Source organism: Dasypus novemcinctus, chromosome 9, assembly GCF_030445035.2.
Source record: "Dasypus novemcinctus isolate mDasNov1 chromosome 9, mDasNov1.1.hap2, whole genome shotgun sequence".
Taxonomy (NCBI): domain Eukaryota; kingdom Metazoa; phylum Chordata; class Mammalia; order Cingulata; family Dasypodidae; genus Dasypus; species Dasypus novemcinctus.
The window spans coordinates 106,805,777-106,820,183 of NC_080681.1; the positions used below are offsets into that span (position 1 = coordinate 106,805,777).

Here is a 14,407-nt window from a genome sequence, read left to right on the forward strand (position 1 = left end):
TTAGCCAGTTACTTTATGAATCTCCTTTTTTTCCAGTTGATTCCCTTAGAGCATTTTTCTGAAGAGATAATAATATCTGCTAGCAAATAAAATGATGTTTTACTCATTCCTGGAACATATCTCTAGTGTTTGCTTCATTGTGCTGTCCAGAACTTAAAAAAAAAAATTTAAATAAGATAACAGTGGCCATTCTTGTTCTGGGCTCTCAAGGACATTTCTTTGGTATTGCATGGATAAAAATGCTGGTATTTATTGGTTCCAGAAAGCTATTCTTTATCATATTAAGAAAATATGTAAGCCTGTTATAAAAAGAAAAAATGAACTAGTTGGATATACAAAAAATTCATGTTAAGGATTGTCATTGTACAGTGGTGGTCAAAGGGGACAAGTTTAATTTTCTGAAATAAAATATTTTATGAAATAAACCACTTTTTAAGTCAATTTGGGGGACGCAGATTTGGCTCAACTGATAGTGTCCACCTACCACATGGGAGGTCCAGGATTCAAACCCAGGGCCTCCTGACCCATGTGGTGAGCTGGCTCATGTGCAGTGCTGATGTGAACAAGGAGTGCCATGCCATGAGGAGCCCCACGTACAAGGAGTGTGCCCCATAAGGAGAGTTGCCCTGCGCGAAAAAAGTGCAGCCTGCCCAGGAGTGGCGCCGCACACACAGAGAGCTGACGCAGCAAGATAACGCAACAAAAAGAGACACAGATACAGATTTCTGGTGCTGCTGACAAGAGTATAAGCAGACACAGAAGAATACACAGTGAATGGACAGAGAGCAGACAACTGGGGGAGGGGAGGGGAGAAAAATAAATAAAAAATAAATCTTTAAAAATAAATAAATAAATTTGGTAGGAATGTAGGTCCTTGTTATTATTTAAATATTTAAGAATAAAAAGAAATTATCCTGCTCCTGGGGTAATGAAAGTTTTTAACTGGAATAGTTGAATTTTATTAAATATTTTTGGCACCTACAAAGATGAACATAGTTTTTCCTCTTTGACCTATAGATTTATTACTAGTTATAGATTCTTGAATATAATATTCTTATGTTCCTGAAAGAAATCTCTCTTGATCGTATCTCTTAAAACAGTATACTAAGAGATACAAAAATGGAAAAACAGCTTAAAACCAGTATGTAGAAAATATTTAACTAAATAGATAACTGTCCTGGAAAAAAAATCACAGAAACAGATATATCAAAAATGTTATCAGTAGTTACCTCTGGGTAGAAAGTTTAAGCATGATTTAGAATTTTCTTTTTTATGCCATTATTATTTTTAAATTTTGGGGAAGAAATAGTTATTTTTTTTGTAATTAGAAAGAAAACGTAATGATTTGTGAGATTCAATCTATAATTATTTTATATAGGGTTTCTACAACTATATTCTTTTTGTTGTTGTTGTTTTGTTGTTTGTTTTTTTGTTTTTTAATTTCTCTCCCCTTCCCCCACCCCCCCACCTCCTGTTGTCTGCTCTCTGTGTCCATTCGCTGTGTGTTCTTCTGTGACCGTTTCTATCCTTATCAGTGGCACCGGGAATCTGCATTTCTTTTTGTTGCATCATCTTAAAGTGTCAGCTCTCTGTGTGTGCGGCGCCATTCTTGGGCAACCTGCACTTTCTTTGGCACTGGGCGACTCTCCTTACGGGGTACACTCCTTGAGCATGGGGCTCCCCTACGCGGGGGACACCCCTGCGTGGCACGGCAACCTTGTGCACATCAGCACTGTGCATGGGCCAGCTCCACGCAGGTCAAGGAGGCCCAGGGTTTGAACCATGGACCTCCCATGTGATAGGTGGATGCCCTATCCATTGGGCCAAGTCCGCTTCCCTACAACTATATTCTAGTCACTAAGTAGGACAGGAGCAAATATAATTTTATTTTTGTATTATTTTTGTCAGCTTTGGCTATCAACATTTTGCTTACTTTAAAAATTGAACAGATATATTTTCTATCTTTTTCTCACCTTTAGGATGGTTGGTATACACTATAATTATCTGCTTCCTCAAAATATGGATGAAATTGCCCATAAAAACCACTGGGCCTAGACACATTTTAACTTTCCTCCAAGACTATTAGTTTATAAGGAGTTTTTAATTTCTTGAGTCTTTTGGTAAATTATATTTTCCTAGAAAGTTATCCATTTCATCAGGAATTCAACAAAGGTAAATATCCAAAAATTAACATGAAATATCACTGACTTAAATATAAAAGTTTTGAGGTAATGGAAATATTCTATATCTTGAGTGTATTGGTGATTATATTTTATATGTGTATAAAAAATCAGAACTGTATACTTAAAATGGCTAAATTTTACCATATATAAATTATACCTCAATAAACCTGATTTAAAAAAGAAAAAAGGAATCCTAGGAAACACCTTGTAACTGATTAGCTCAGACTGAAAGCTCTATAAGAGCAGGGACCATGTCAAATTCATTTTATAACCTTAATGCCTAGTATATTAAAGCTAAATTTACTATGTGCCTGGCAGTATGCTAAGTACATTACAAGTATCGACACATTTAATTCATATTGTAACCCTGTGGGACAGGCCAAATTAGTATCCAGCTTTACAGACAAACTAAAGACCAGAGTCAAGAAGAACAAAAGAACACAGTCAAGAAGAGGTATAACATGGATAGGACTTCAAGTCTGTCTCTAGAACCTGAGGGTTTAACTGTTATAATAGGTTCCTTTAGTGATTTTGCAAAGTGTTTACTGAATGAATGAATGAATGAATGAGAAACAAGTCATTTGTGTTGGAGTTTATCCTCTTTTACCTCCTTTAAAAAATAATTTTATGTTTTATTTTTTTAACACTGAAAACTACAAAGAAGAAATAAGAGTCCTTAATCTTACAACCCAGATAAAATCCCCATTTACAATACTGAAAATAGAAGTAATGCATATACATAGTCAGAAAATGCAAACCATACAGAAGATATAAACAAATGATAAGTGAAATCCATCCATCTTTCCTGTTCCTCCATTTTAATTTTAATTTTTAAAATCATGCCTAGGCAGTACCCATAACACATTGATGCAGAAATAAGTTCAGATGGAAAACAGTCTACACATTGAATCAATCTGTCACACTGGCTATTATTTTCCAGGGAGTAAGTAGTGGTCAAGAATGATGAAAAATCCTAAGAGCAAATCCCTACTAAAAAATCACAGGAAAAATTTAATTCCAGAGGAATTTATCTCCCACACCCTAAGGATCTCAAAATTAATTAAGTTCATATTTTGTCCTTCATTCTTAAAGAGGAAGGAGGGAAGTACTGCATTGTTCGCACATTTTGAACTCCAAATGATAATATGATAATGTCACAATTTCCCCCCGTGAACTCTGAAGTGCATTAGCCTTGAGCGTGGCTTTCCATGTCCTTTAATAGTTAGAAAATAAAACCCTTTTATAACATTATAATGATTTATAAATTCAGATACAAGGTAGGAAGAAAATTATTGACAAAATTATTGACTTTGCTTAGGACATAGCTTCTGTTTTCTACCTCAATACAGTGCTTCTTATATTTCCTGCATGATAAAAATTTTTATCTAGAAGAGACATTGCCTTGTAAATCTGTTCTCAGCATACCAAATAAATGAATAAAGACTTTGCAACTGGCTTTAAATTCAGGGTTCACATTAATAATATACATACCATTAAATGATTATTTTATGAAATATATACAAATTCTTTTCCAAAAAATTCTGTATACTTCTGTAGAAAGAATGGTATAGAGAAATTTCATGAAACAGAAGATTTAAAAACAATTCAGGAAGACAGTTAGTATACAGATACTCCTTCATTCCCAAACTCTTTAAGAAGTCACAATTTAGCACTTTTTAACAAATGATATGCCAGGATTTCAGTCCTCTCTATACTAGCACACTGTGATGAAAATGGTTGTTAACTCATGAGCAAATAAGAAGGGAGAAAAGAAGCAAATAGAAGCAGGTATTAGCCATGCTGGTATGCTTACTATAGAATTATTGTGACTCTAGCAATGGAAGAAACTATATCACTGATGTGGAGACAGTGGCCGTGGGACTTGCTGAAGGAAGGGAGAGGGAAAAAGAGGTATGATATGGGGGCACTTTTGGGACTTGGAGTTGTCTTGAATGATACTGCAGGGACAGATGCAGGACATTATATATCCTGCCATAACCCACTGAATGGACAGGGGGTGAGGTGGGGGGGTGTAAACTACAATGTAAAATATAATCCATGCTCCAAAATGTATTCATCAAATGCAATAAATATACCACACTAATGAAAGAAGTTGCTGATGTGGGAGGAGTGGGGGGTGTGGAGAGTGGGGTATATGGGAAACTCCTATATTTTTTAATGTAACATTGTGTGTGATCTATCTATCTTTAAAAATAAAAAAGATTAAAAAATTAGGTACTATTAATACCGTGTTAAAAATAGATGTGCCTATTTTTGTATAGTAATCAAATAAAATACAAGAAAAGAAAAATAAATCAGTGAGGTGTGAAGCATCACAGTACTACACTCTGGAACCTTCCTTCCTCCAGTACTTATATACAGTGTAGCCACTGCTTTTTCTCGTTAATTTGTTTTTAAACTGGTAGCATATACCAATATAAGTTAACAGTATTTTTACCGTATTTTATCTAGTACCTATGAATCTGGAGGTGAAAGAGGAGGGGATCTAAAATAAGGAGGACCAGGGTAAAAGCTGTTTGTTTCCTCTACCACCTTCCCCATTCCATGACCTTGAATGTCTGCCCCACATCAACCCTGGCAGAATTCTGGAGGGCTGTTTTCTGGAAGGCGTAAAACAATGGTCTCTGGACTGAGGACACAAAAGGAAATTTACAGTGAGGCCACAGTACTAAAAACTGGGGGGAATTAAGTGAACATATGCATAATTAATACTGAATACAGAAATCCCAAGTCCTCTTCAATGCTTACTATTCAGAGATTGAAGACTCTACTCCTAGGACACTGATACTGATCAGGGATGCACCTCAAAAATAGGGCCAAGAAACTCACTAAACATGGGAGCAAAGGTGATCAGCCACACCCACACATTCAAAACTTCTCATTGGCCAGTTAGTCCTATTATCATGAGAAGCTAATTATTACTGGACATCTGAGGAATGCCTTAACATGAAACCAGAAACCAAAACAGAGAACAGCAACTTTAAGGAAACAGAGACAATGCATGATAAAGAAAATCTGTTAAAACAATAAGTGGACATTATGAAAAGGAACATTCAGAGAATAAAAAAGACCTTTGGAAATGTAAGGCGTAATAGTAGAAAAGAAAAATTTAATAGAGATAAAACTGAAGAAATCTTCCGGGAAGTGAAGCTAAAGGAAAAAGATGGAAAATGAAAGTCAAGAAAATTAGAGAACTATTACAGGAGGTCCAACATCAAGAAGCTATTGGCAATTAAGAAAGAGGAAGACATGAAATTTAGGAAACAAAAGAGCCAACACAGAAAAGAAGCAGGTCTTCAGGAGACTGGAGAAGGAATATCCCAGACATATGCCACACAGAAAGGTTCACCTGTCCAGATAAGTGTCTCAAGAGATACTGAAGGCTGTTATCGCAAATATCTCTGCTATTTATCCTCTTTTTTTAAAAAACGAGAGTCCCAGGTGAGCCTGGCCTTTAGTTCATCGTGATCAAATGCTAATGCATTTCTTATTCATACTTGGTGCCTAATGAACTCAGATATCCATTTCAGCACACAGAAGTGTTCTTAAACCTATTCTTGAAAGCTGTAGGTAAGTTATGATAAATTTGGGGAAACAAACAGAAAACAGATTTGCTCACTTCCCCTGACCATATTTCTGCCAAATGCCAAAGACTTGGTCTAAACCAGAGCCCTGTCCAAAATAATTTCCAGGACTAAATCATGACTTGGTCCATGACTTTTGGAGAAGAACCTCTGAGAAACTGAGGAAACGCAAGTCAATGTGGCCCATGGAATCAATCCCTGGGGGTCCCTGAGAATCTTTCAAGAGGTAAAACTACATACATATTAATGCTAAAAAATCATTTGATTTCTTCACTGTGTTGACAGTTGCACTGACTGTGCAAAAGCAATGATGTGGGAGTGGATGGGGCTCAAGTAGTTGAGCGCCTACATCCCCCTAGGGAGGGTCCTGGGTTCCCCAGTGCCTCCTAAAAACAATAAAAAAAAAAACAAATAGGGAAAGGGATAGGGCTCAACCAATTGGTCTCCCATCTACCATATAGGAAGTCCAGGGTTTGATGCCCAGGGCTTCCTGGTAAGGGTAAGCTGGCCCATGCAGAGTGCCGGCCCATGCGGGAATGTTGCCCATTGCAGGAATGCTACCCTGCGTGGGAATGTTGCCCAGTGCAGGAAAGCTGCCCTGTGCAGGAGTGCTGACCGACGTGGAGAGCTGGTGCAGCAAGATGACACAAGAGAGTAATCTCCTCTCCCACTCCGAAAGGTCCCAGGATCGGTCCCAGAGCCGCCTAATGAGAATACAAGCAGACACCGAAGAACACACAACGAATGAACACAGACAGCAGACGACGGGAGGAATGTGGGGCAGAGGGAGAAGAATAAATAAATTAAATATTAAAAAAAACACAAAAAACCAAGCACGCAAACAAACAAAGAAACCAACTCAGGAAAGTCGATGTGGCTCAGTGGTTGAGCACTGGCTTACCACATACAAGGAACTGTTCAATCCCTAGCCCTGATACCTCAAAAAAAAAAAAAAAAAAGAGAAAAAAAAGAGCAGTGATGAGCAAAACTACGGGCATCTTAACACCAATCAAGGCAGTGGCAATAAATTGTTCTACGAGTCACGTTTTTCACCAGGGCACTTGCAGTTAAAAAGAAACAATTAAAAAATCAAAGACAAAAAAAAAAAGTTTAAAAATAAATAAATAAATAAAAGGTACAGAAATTAAGACAGTGTAATATTGATACAGGTATAGACAACACCATATGGAAACTTCTATACCCAATGATAGCATTGTTTATTAGTGGAGAATAAATGAATAAATTGTGCTAAAAAAATTGTGGTATTCAAAAGGAAAAAATAAAATAAAATTGTGTAGGAGAAACTATTTTTGTGTGCCGGGTATGGGAATTCACTATGAAATATTTCTGTAAACCTAAAAGTCTAAAAACAAAATTTATTAAATAAATAAATAATAAATTTGAGATCTACAGGTATACCTCAGAAATATTGCAAGTTTGGTTCCAGACCACTACAATAAAGCAAATATTGCAATAAAAAAAATGTACTTGAGGAAGCAGTAGAAAATTATAATTTTAATACATTTCCACTCTGTTGTAATGTAATGTATCTGTTCCTTTTTATTTCTGAGTAGTATTCCATTATATGAATACTACCATGTGTTTATCTACAGTCCTGTTGATGGACATTTGGGTTGTTTGCAGTTTATGGCTGCTATGAAAAAAGTTCTATCAACATTTGTACATAAATCTTTTTGTGGATAGGTTTTTATGTCTTTTGGGTTAAGTACCAACAATAGGTCAAAGAGTAGAACTATGTTTAAAATTTATAAGAACCTGCCAATTTTTTCACAATGTGGTTGAACTATTTCATATTCCTACCAGCAATATATATGAGTTTTCCACATTCCTGCCAACAATTGCTGTCATAACTCTTTTTAAAAATTTAGCCATTCCAGCTGGTGGGTAAGTGGTATCTCACTTTGATTTTAATTTGCATTTCCCTAAAGACTGACTGTAGCTTAATAGCAAATCTTGAAGTCAGGTAATTGTCAATTTCTATGTAAAAGCCCTGTATGATTATGATTGGGATTGTGTTTGATCTATACATCAATTTGAGGAGAAGTGATGTCTTAATATTGAAACTCCCATTCATTTAGGTCTTCTTTACCTCAGAAATATTTAGAAATTAGAGAGGCCACGCATATTTTTGTAAAATTTATTGCTATTTTATATTTTTTGACCTATTGTAAAAAGAACTGCTTCTTGAACTTCATATTTCAATTGGTTGTTCTTGGTACACAGAAATGAAATTGATTATTATATGTTGCTTTTATAGCATATGTTTTTGCTAAACTTATTAGTTTCAGTACTTCTTTTGGTTAATGATTTCTTAAGCTTTTCACAATCATGTCATCTATGAATAAGGACAGTTTTACTTCTTCCTTTCCAATCTGGATGTTTTTCTATTCTGTCAACAGTTCTGAAAAAGAGTGCTAAGAACAGACTTTCTTGCCTTGTTTCCAATCTTAGGAGTGTAGAGTTTAGTGTTATACCACTATATATGATAGCTCTAGTTTTTCTATAGATACTCTACTAGAATGAGGAAGTTTTCTTCTATTCATAGTTGGCTGAGGGTGTTTATCATTAATGAGTGTAGAATTTTGTCAAATTCAAATAGGTGATTTTTCTGTATTTGCTGAGATCCTATCATTAAATTAATCTGATAGAATTAAAGATTGACTTTCCTCCCAAGATTTACTAGATTTTTTCATTTATCTACTGATGGACATTTAGGGTATTTTCAGTTTAGGGCTATTACAAATAAGGTTGCTATGAACATTCATGTACAAGCCTTTGTGTGGACATATGGTTTTGTTTTTTGTGGGTACATACCTAGGAATGGTGGGCCTGTATGACAGGTGTTTAACTTTTTAAGAAACTAGCAAATTATTTTCCACAGTGATCTGATTTTTACCTATTTTGCTGCATAACATGCTTAGTGGCTTAAACCAACAGACATATTTATTACTTTAGTGTTCCTGTGGATCTGGAATCCAGACTGTTTAACTGGGTCTTCTGATTCAGAATCTCCCTTAAGAATGCATTCAAGGGAAGCAGATGTGGCTCAAGTAATAGCGCTCCTGCCTACAATATGGGAGGACCTCGGTTCAATCCCTGGGGCCTCCTGGTGAAAAAGACAAGAAAGTATGCCTGCATGGCAAGCCAGTGCCTGTGTGAGTGCCCTTGTGGTGAGCCAATGCCAGCTCAAGTGAGTCATACAGCAAGAAGACGACACAGCAAGAGAGTCAGGGTGAGTCGAGAGTCAAGGGGAGAGTCAAGGTGAAACACCGCAGAAACCAGAAACTGAGGTGGTGCAAATTATAGGGAACCCCTCCACATCAGGAGTCTCCAGGATTGAATCCCAGTGAATCCTAGAAGAAAGAAAATGAGAACAGAAGACAACACAGAGAGCAAAAACAGCAGGCGGGAGGAGGGGAAGGGGGAAAAATAAATAAATAACTCTTGGGGGAAAAAAAGATAATTATGATAGCTAACTTTGTTTCAAAAAACGCATTCAAGATGTTGTTCGGAGCTGTGGTCTCAATTTCAGGGTTCAACTGGGGAAGGATTCACTTCCACGCTATCCGGTTGTTGCCAAAATTCAGTTCCTTACAGGTTATAGGACTGAAAGCCTCAGTTTCTTGGTGGCTGTCAGTGGGAGGATGTTGTCAGTTCCTTGCCACATAATCTTTTCTGCAAGGCAGCTTAAAACATAGCAGCTTACTCTATCGAGGCCAGCAAGGGAGAGTGTGCTAACAAGATGGAAGTTATAATCCCCTATAACATAATCGTGGAAGTGTTATCCCATTTCCTTTGCCATATTCTATTGGTTAGGAGCAAGTAATGGATCCCACCCACACTCAAGGGGAAGGGATTACACAAGAGCATGACTATCAAGTGATGGAAATAATTTGGGGGCCATCTCCCTACCGATGTACCATTTTATACTCCTATCAGCATAGGATATGAGAATATCACTACACACTCTTGGGTGTGTAGTGTTATTTCATTGTGATAATATTTTTATAGATTTGATGATAAATGATGACATAATGATTAGTTTTTGAATGCTAAAACAACCTGTATTTCTGGAATAAACTCTACTTGCTCATGTTGTACTATCCTCTTTATATAATGCTGGATTCAGTTTGCTAATATTTTGTAAAGGATTTTTGCATCTGTGTTCGTGATAGATACTGATCTATAGTTTTGTCTTGTAATGTCTTTGTTAAATTTTTTATATCACAGTATACTGGCTTAATATAACAAATTGCTACGTACTTTATCTACAATTTTCTGGAAGAGTTTGCTTAAGACTTGTGTTATTTTTCCTTTAAATGCTTGCTAGAATTCACCAAAATTTTAGTTTCTTTGCTAGCTAAGAACTATTCAGATTTTTTATTTCATCTTTTTTTGTCAGTTTTGGTAAATTGTGTTTTTCAAGGAAAACGCCATTTCATCTAGATTGTTGAATTTATTGGAATAAAGTTGTTCATAATGTTCTATTATCTTTTTTGATGTCTGTAGGATCTGTAGTGATATCCCTTTCTTCATTCCCATTATTGGTAATTTATGTTTAATCTCTTTTGATCTTGATCAGTCTTTCTAGAATATCCCCCTCTAAAATTTCTACCCCAATTTTATTAATATTTTCAAAGAACCAACTATTGGTTTTATTAATTTACTATACTGTTTGTTATCTATTGCACTGACTTCTTGCTTTTCCTTTATAATTTAATTACTTCTAGTTATTTTCTGTTCAGGTTGCTCTTGTTTTTTTGAGCTTCTTAAGGTGGAAATTTTAGATCACTGATTTTCTGCTTTTCTTAAAAAAGTATTTGAAGCTATGAATGTCCCCCTAAATAATGTTTTAGCTGAAACCTATAAATTTTGTCACTTTATTTTCATTATCATTCAGGTAAAAATATTTTTAAATTTACCCTGTCATTTCTCCTTTGACTCATGAGTTAATCAGAAGCATGCTGTTTAATTTATGGTTACTTGAGGCCTTTTTAGAAACCTCATTATTAATAATTTCTAACTTAACAATGGTCAGAGGGAAGCAGATTTGGTCCAATGGATAGGGCGTACACCTACCACATGGGAGGTCCAAGGTTCAAACCTTGGGCTTCCTGACCCATGTGATGAGCTGGCTCACGCACAGTGTTGATGCGCATAAGGAGTGCCGTGATACGCAGGGGTGTCCCCCGCATAGGGGAGCCCCACGTGCAAGGAGTGTGCCCCATAAGGAGAGCTGCCCAGTGCTAAAGAAAGTACAGCCTGCCCAAGAATGGCGCTGCACACATGGAGAGGTGACGCAGCAAGATGACACAACAAAACGAGACACAGATTCCGGGTGCCGCTGACGAGAATACAAGTGGACACAGAAGAACACACAGCGAATGGACACAGACAGCAGACAACTGGGGGGAAGGGGAGAGAAATAAATAAAAAATAAATCTTAAAAACAACAACAAACAAACAATGGTCAGAGAAAATACTCAAAGATTTTAATCTGTTGAAATGTATTATGATGTTTTAAATGGTCCAGCATATTATCTATCTGCATGAACATTCCTTTTGAACTTTGAAAACAATGTGAATTCTGCTGGATTATATGAATTCTGTTGGATTATATGAATGTCAAGGTGGTTGCTGGTGATGCTCAGACCTTCTATATTTTTACCAATCTTTTATGTACTTATATCAGGAACTGAGAGAAGGGTGTTAAAATCTCAAATAATTGCATATTTGTCTTTTTATCCCTTCAATTCTGCCAATTACTGTTTTAAAATTATCTAGAATGTTTGTACTTTTCAGCTTTAGCATTTTCATTTGGCTCCTTTTTATAACTACTATCTTTTCAGCTGCTATTTCTCAACTGTTCATTCATTGTACATTTTCTTAAGATCTATAACACATTTAAAATCCTTCTCTGCTAACTATAATATCTAGATTACTTCTGGGTCAGTTTCTTAACTACTTTTTCTTGAGAACAGATAATAATTCTTATTTTTTCATATGTTTAATGATTTTTAATTGCATATTAAACATTATACATTTTATGTTGTAAAGACTGTGAAGTATGTTATATTCTTAGAAAAAGTGTCACTTTTTATTCTAGCAGGAACTAAATTGGCTGGACTGAAATGGCAAACTCTGTTTCCCTGGGGGTGAACAGCAGCTGAAGTTGTTGCTCAATTCTTTCTTATCTATGATTTTCCTCTGGGCCCAGTGGGCTCTCTCCATGCTTTTAGTGTTGCCCCAACCTTCTCTGTGGCTCCCTTCTTTCCAGGATTTCCCATCTAACTTCTCAGACACTTTGCCAACACCAAACACTGTCTTCTGGCACCTCAAACTAATAAGGCTATGGCTTCCTGGTGCCGTCACACAAATGTGGACTGGGGAATGCCTTCAGACAAAAAGCCTCAAACTCACAAATCTCACTTGCCTTCATTTAAGGCTCTTTCCATTTTTGTTTTTGCCTATTTTTAGTCACTTTCCAGTAAATACCTTCACATTGCTTTTCTTCTTTTTTAAAAAAAATATTTTGTCCATATTTTATGACTATTATCTGTGAAGTCAGGTTGAAAGTCAGAATTCTATATTTATATTTAAGATAAATATAAAAGGCTAGGGAATGATTAATACAAAAATGAGATGGAGAAAGGATAAAAGAAAGGAGAATGTGACTGATGAGATGAGACAAGGGATTTGTTCTACAGTCCATTAATCTGGTCATTTGTTCAATGAGTGTTCTTTTTCTTAGTAACCTTTAAACTGTAGATACAAGTTTTACATATACTTTCTATGTATGTTTTACAACATAACAAAACAAATTTTTAAAACAACTGTCACATTCTTCTAGCTTGGTCAGACCTCTTTAGGAAGAGAAATCTTCCCAAGCTAAGCTCCATTTTATCATTCTTAAGATCCTGAATTGCTTGGTTTTTCTCAAATGGGCCGGTCCCACACCTAAGTCTGTTTCCCCAGAACTCCTACCCAATCCTCTTTTGCTAGGTTCTGGTTTTATTATCCCCACCCAAACTGTGTACATAGGAAAGGTCCTATAGAACTTCAATCTCTCGAACTGGAATGTGATGAATAAAAATCCCTCAGTTACTTTCAACTCGTTTTACATTCAGAATTACTATTATTTTTTTGTCAAATGGCATTGAGTGACCATAACTCAATAAACTAAACTCTTATTACATGTTGTGTTGTAATTAACTAAGAAAAAAAGATAGTAAAGAACATATAGAAGGAAGAATGGAGGAAACAGAATAGGCTTGTTATTAGACATATGACTATGAATCGTTTCCATTTTTCTCTGAAGTTCACAATATAAAGGTATATGTTAATTTACTAACTCAAAGACTTAAAGAGCAAGTGCAAAAATCTTCTAAATGATGGAGAATACAAACTATTGCCTACCTCAGTAAACAATCAAAAGCATATTTCAATTTATGTTTTAACTGATGATTGGCCAACTAGAACTTCCATAGTAACTCTCCCTTTGGTGTTCTCTAGTAATTTGTTATATTTAAATCTATTTAAATTTAATAATAAATTTAATTAACCATTAACTTAATTTAATGTAAATTTAAATTATAAATAAGTTGGGTAAGGAAAAGAGGTAAGTAAAAAAATCTTTGCAGTTGTTACATGGGCATGTTCTTTAGGACTAGTTACCAGACTACTAAAACAACCTTAATTTACCAAATTCTTCAAGGTAATAATTTAAGAATTAATGATAATCAAACTACAGATTTATTACTAAAGCAGTGACTGCCCTCTAGTGTTCAAACTAAGGATTTCATTGATGGATTTGTAATCCTGTAAACTACTGTTCAGGAAGAAAGAAGCCATCTAGGATCATTAAAATCAGAGGAAAATTTAAAAAAAGAATAAAAAAAACCAACAACAAGAAAACAAAAGAGAAAAAAGGAAAATTAAACAAAAACAACAACAATAAAAAACAAAATCAGAGGAGAAATTCTGGTCTTGCAAGATTCTTAAGTCTTCTCAAAGCAAAATAAAAGCTATTTATTGAAGCTATCTGATTACTATTATCAGTAGACCAAAGAGCCTCAGTCATTAATTACAGTGGGGCATGGGTAGAATATAAACTTGTTAACATTTGTATTACAAATGTTCAGGTTACAGTTGCATAAAAGGAATTCAGATATTTTCCCACATGGCAAAGAATCAGAAAATGACTAAATCGAATACTTTCTTTAGTATACTGAAGCTAAACAAGAATCGGTTTCCATTTTTTTTACTGGTGCTTATTTTAAATGAGAAGTACCTCATAATAGTCTTCCTAGTCTATAGCAAGGTTTAAGAAATTTTGATATCCTAGTCTGTATTCTCACTTTGAAATGAAATAGGAAAATCAAGTTCAAAACACTGTAACTGACTTTTTCGTCAAAAAGGCAGATATTAAACCTTCGTGTATTTAGATTTATATTCACTTACCTATGCCCCTAGAAGAAACAGCACATACAGGTAAAACTTAATTATAAATATTATATACCCCTGTTAATATGATTACTCCTGTGGTCATTTCTGGCCAATTACTAATAAAGCATTACAATGCACATTTATTTCTAATCC

The 14,407-nt window shown here is 35.4% G+C and overlaps 1 protein-coding gene across 7 annotated transcripts in view; it reads right to left on the reverse strand.

Moving 5' to 3' along the window:
• PHACTR4 (phosphatase and actin regulator 4) overlaps positions 1 to 14,407 on the reverse strand; it is a 131,482-nt gene that overhangs the window by 79,770 nt on the left and 37,305 nt on the right. The gene's annotated exons all lie outside the window — the stretch shown is intronic.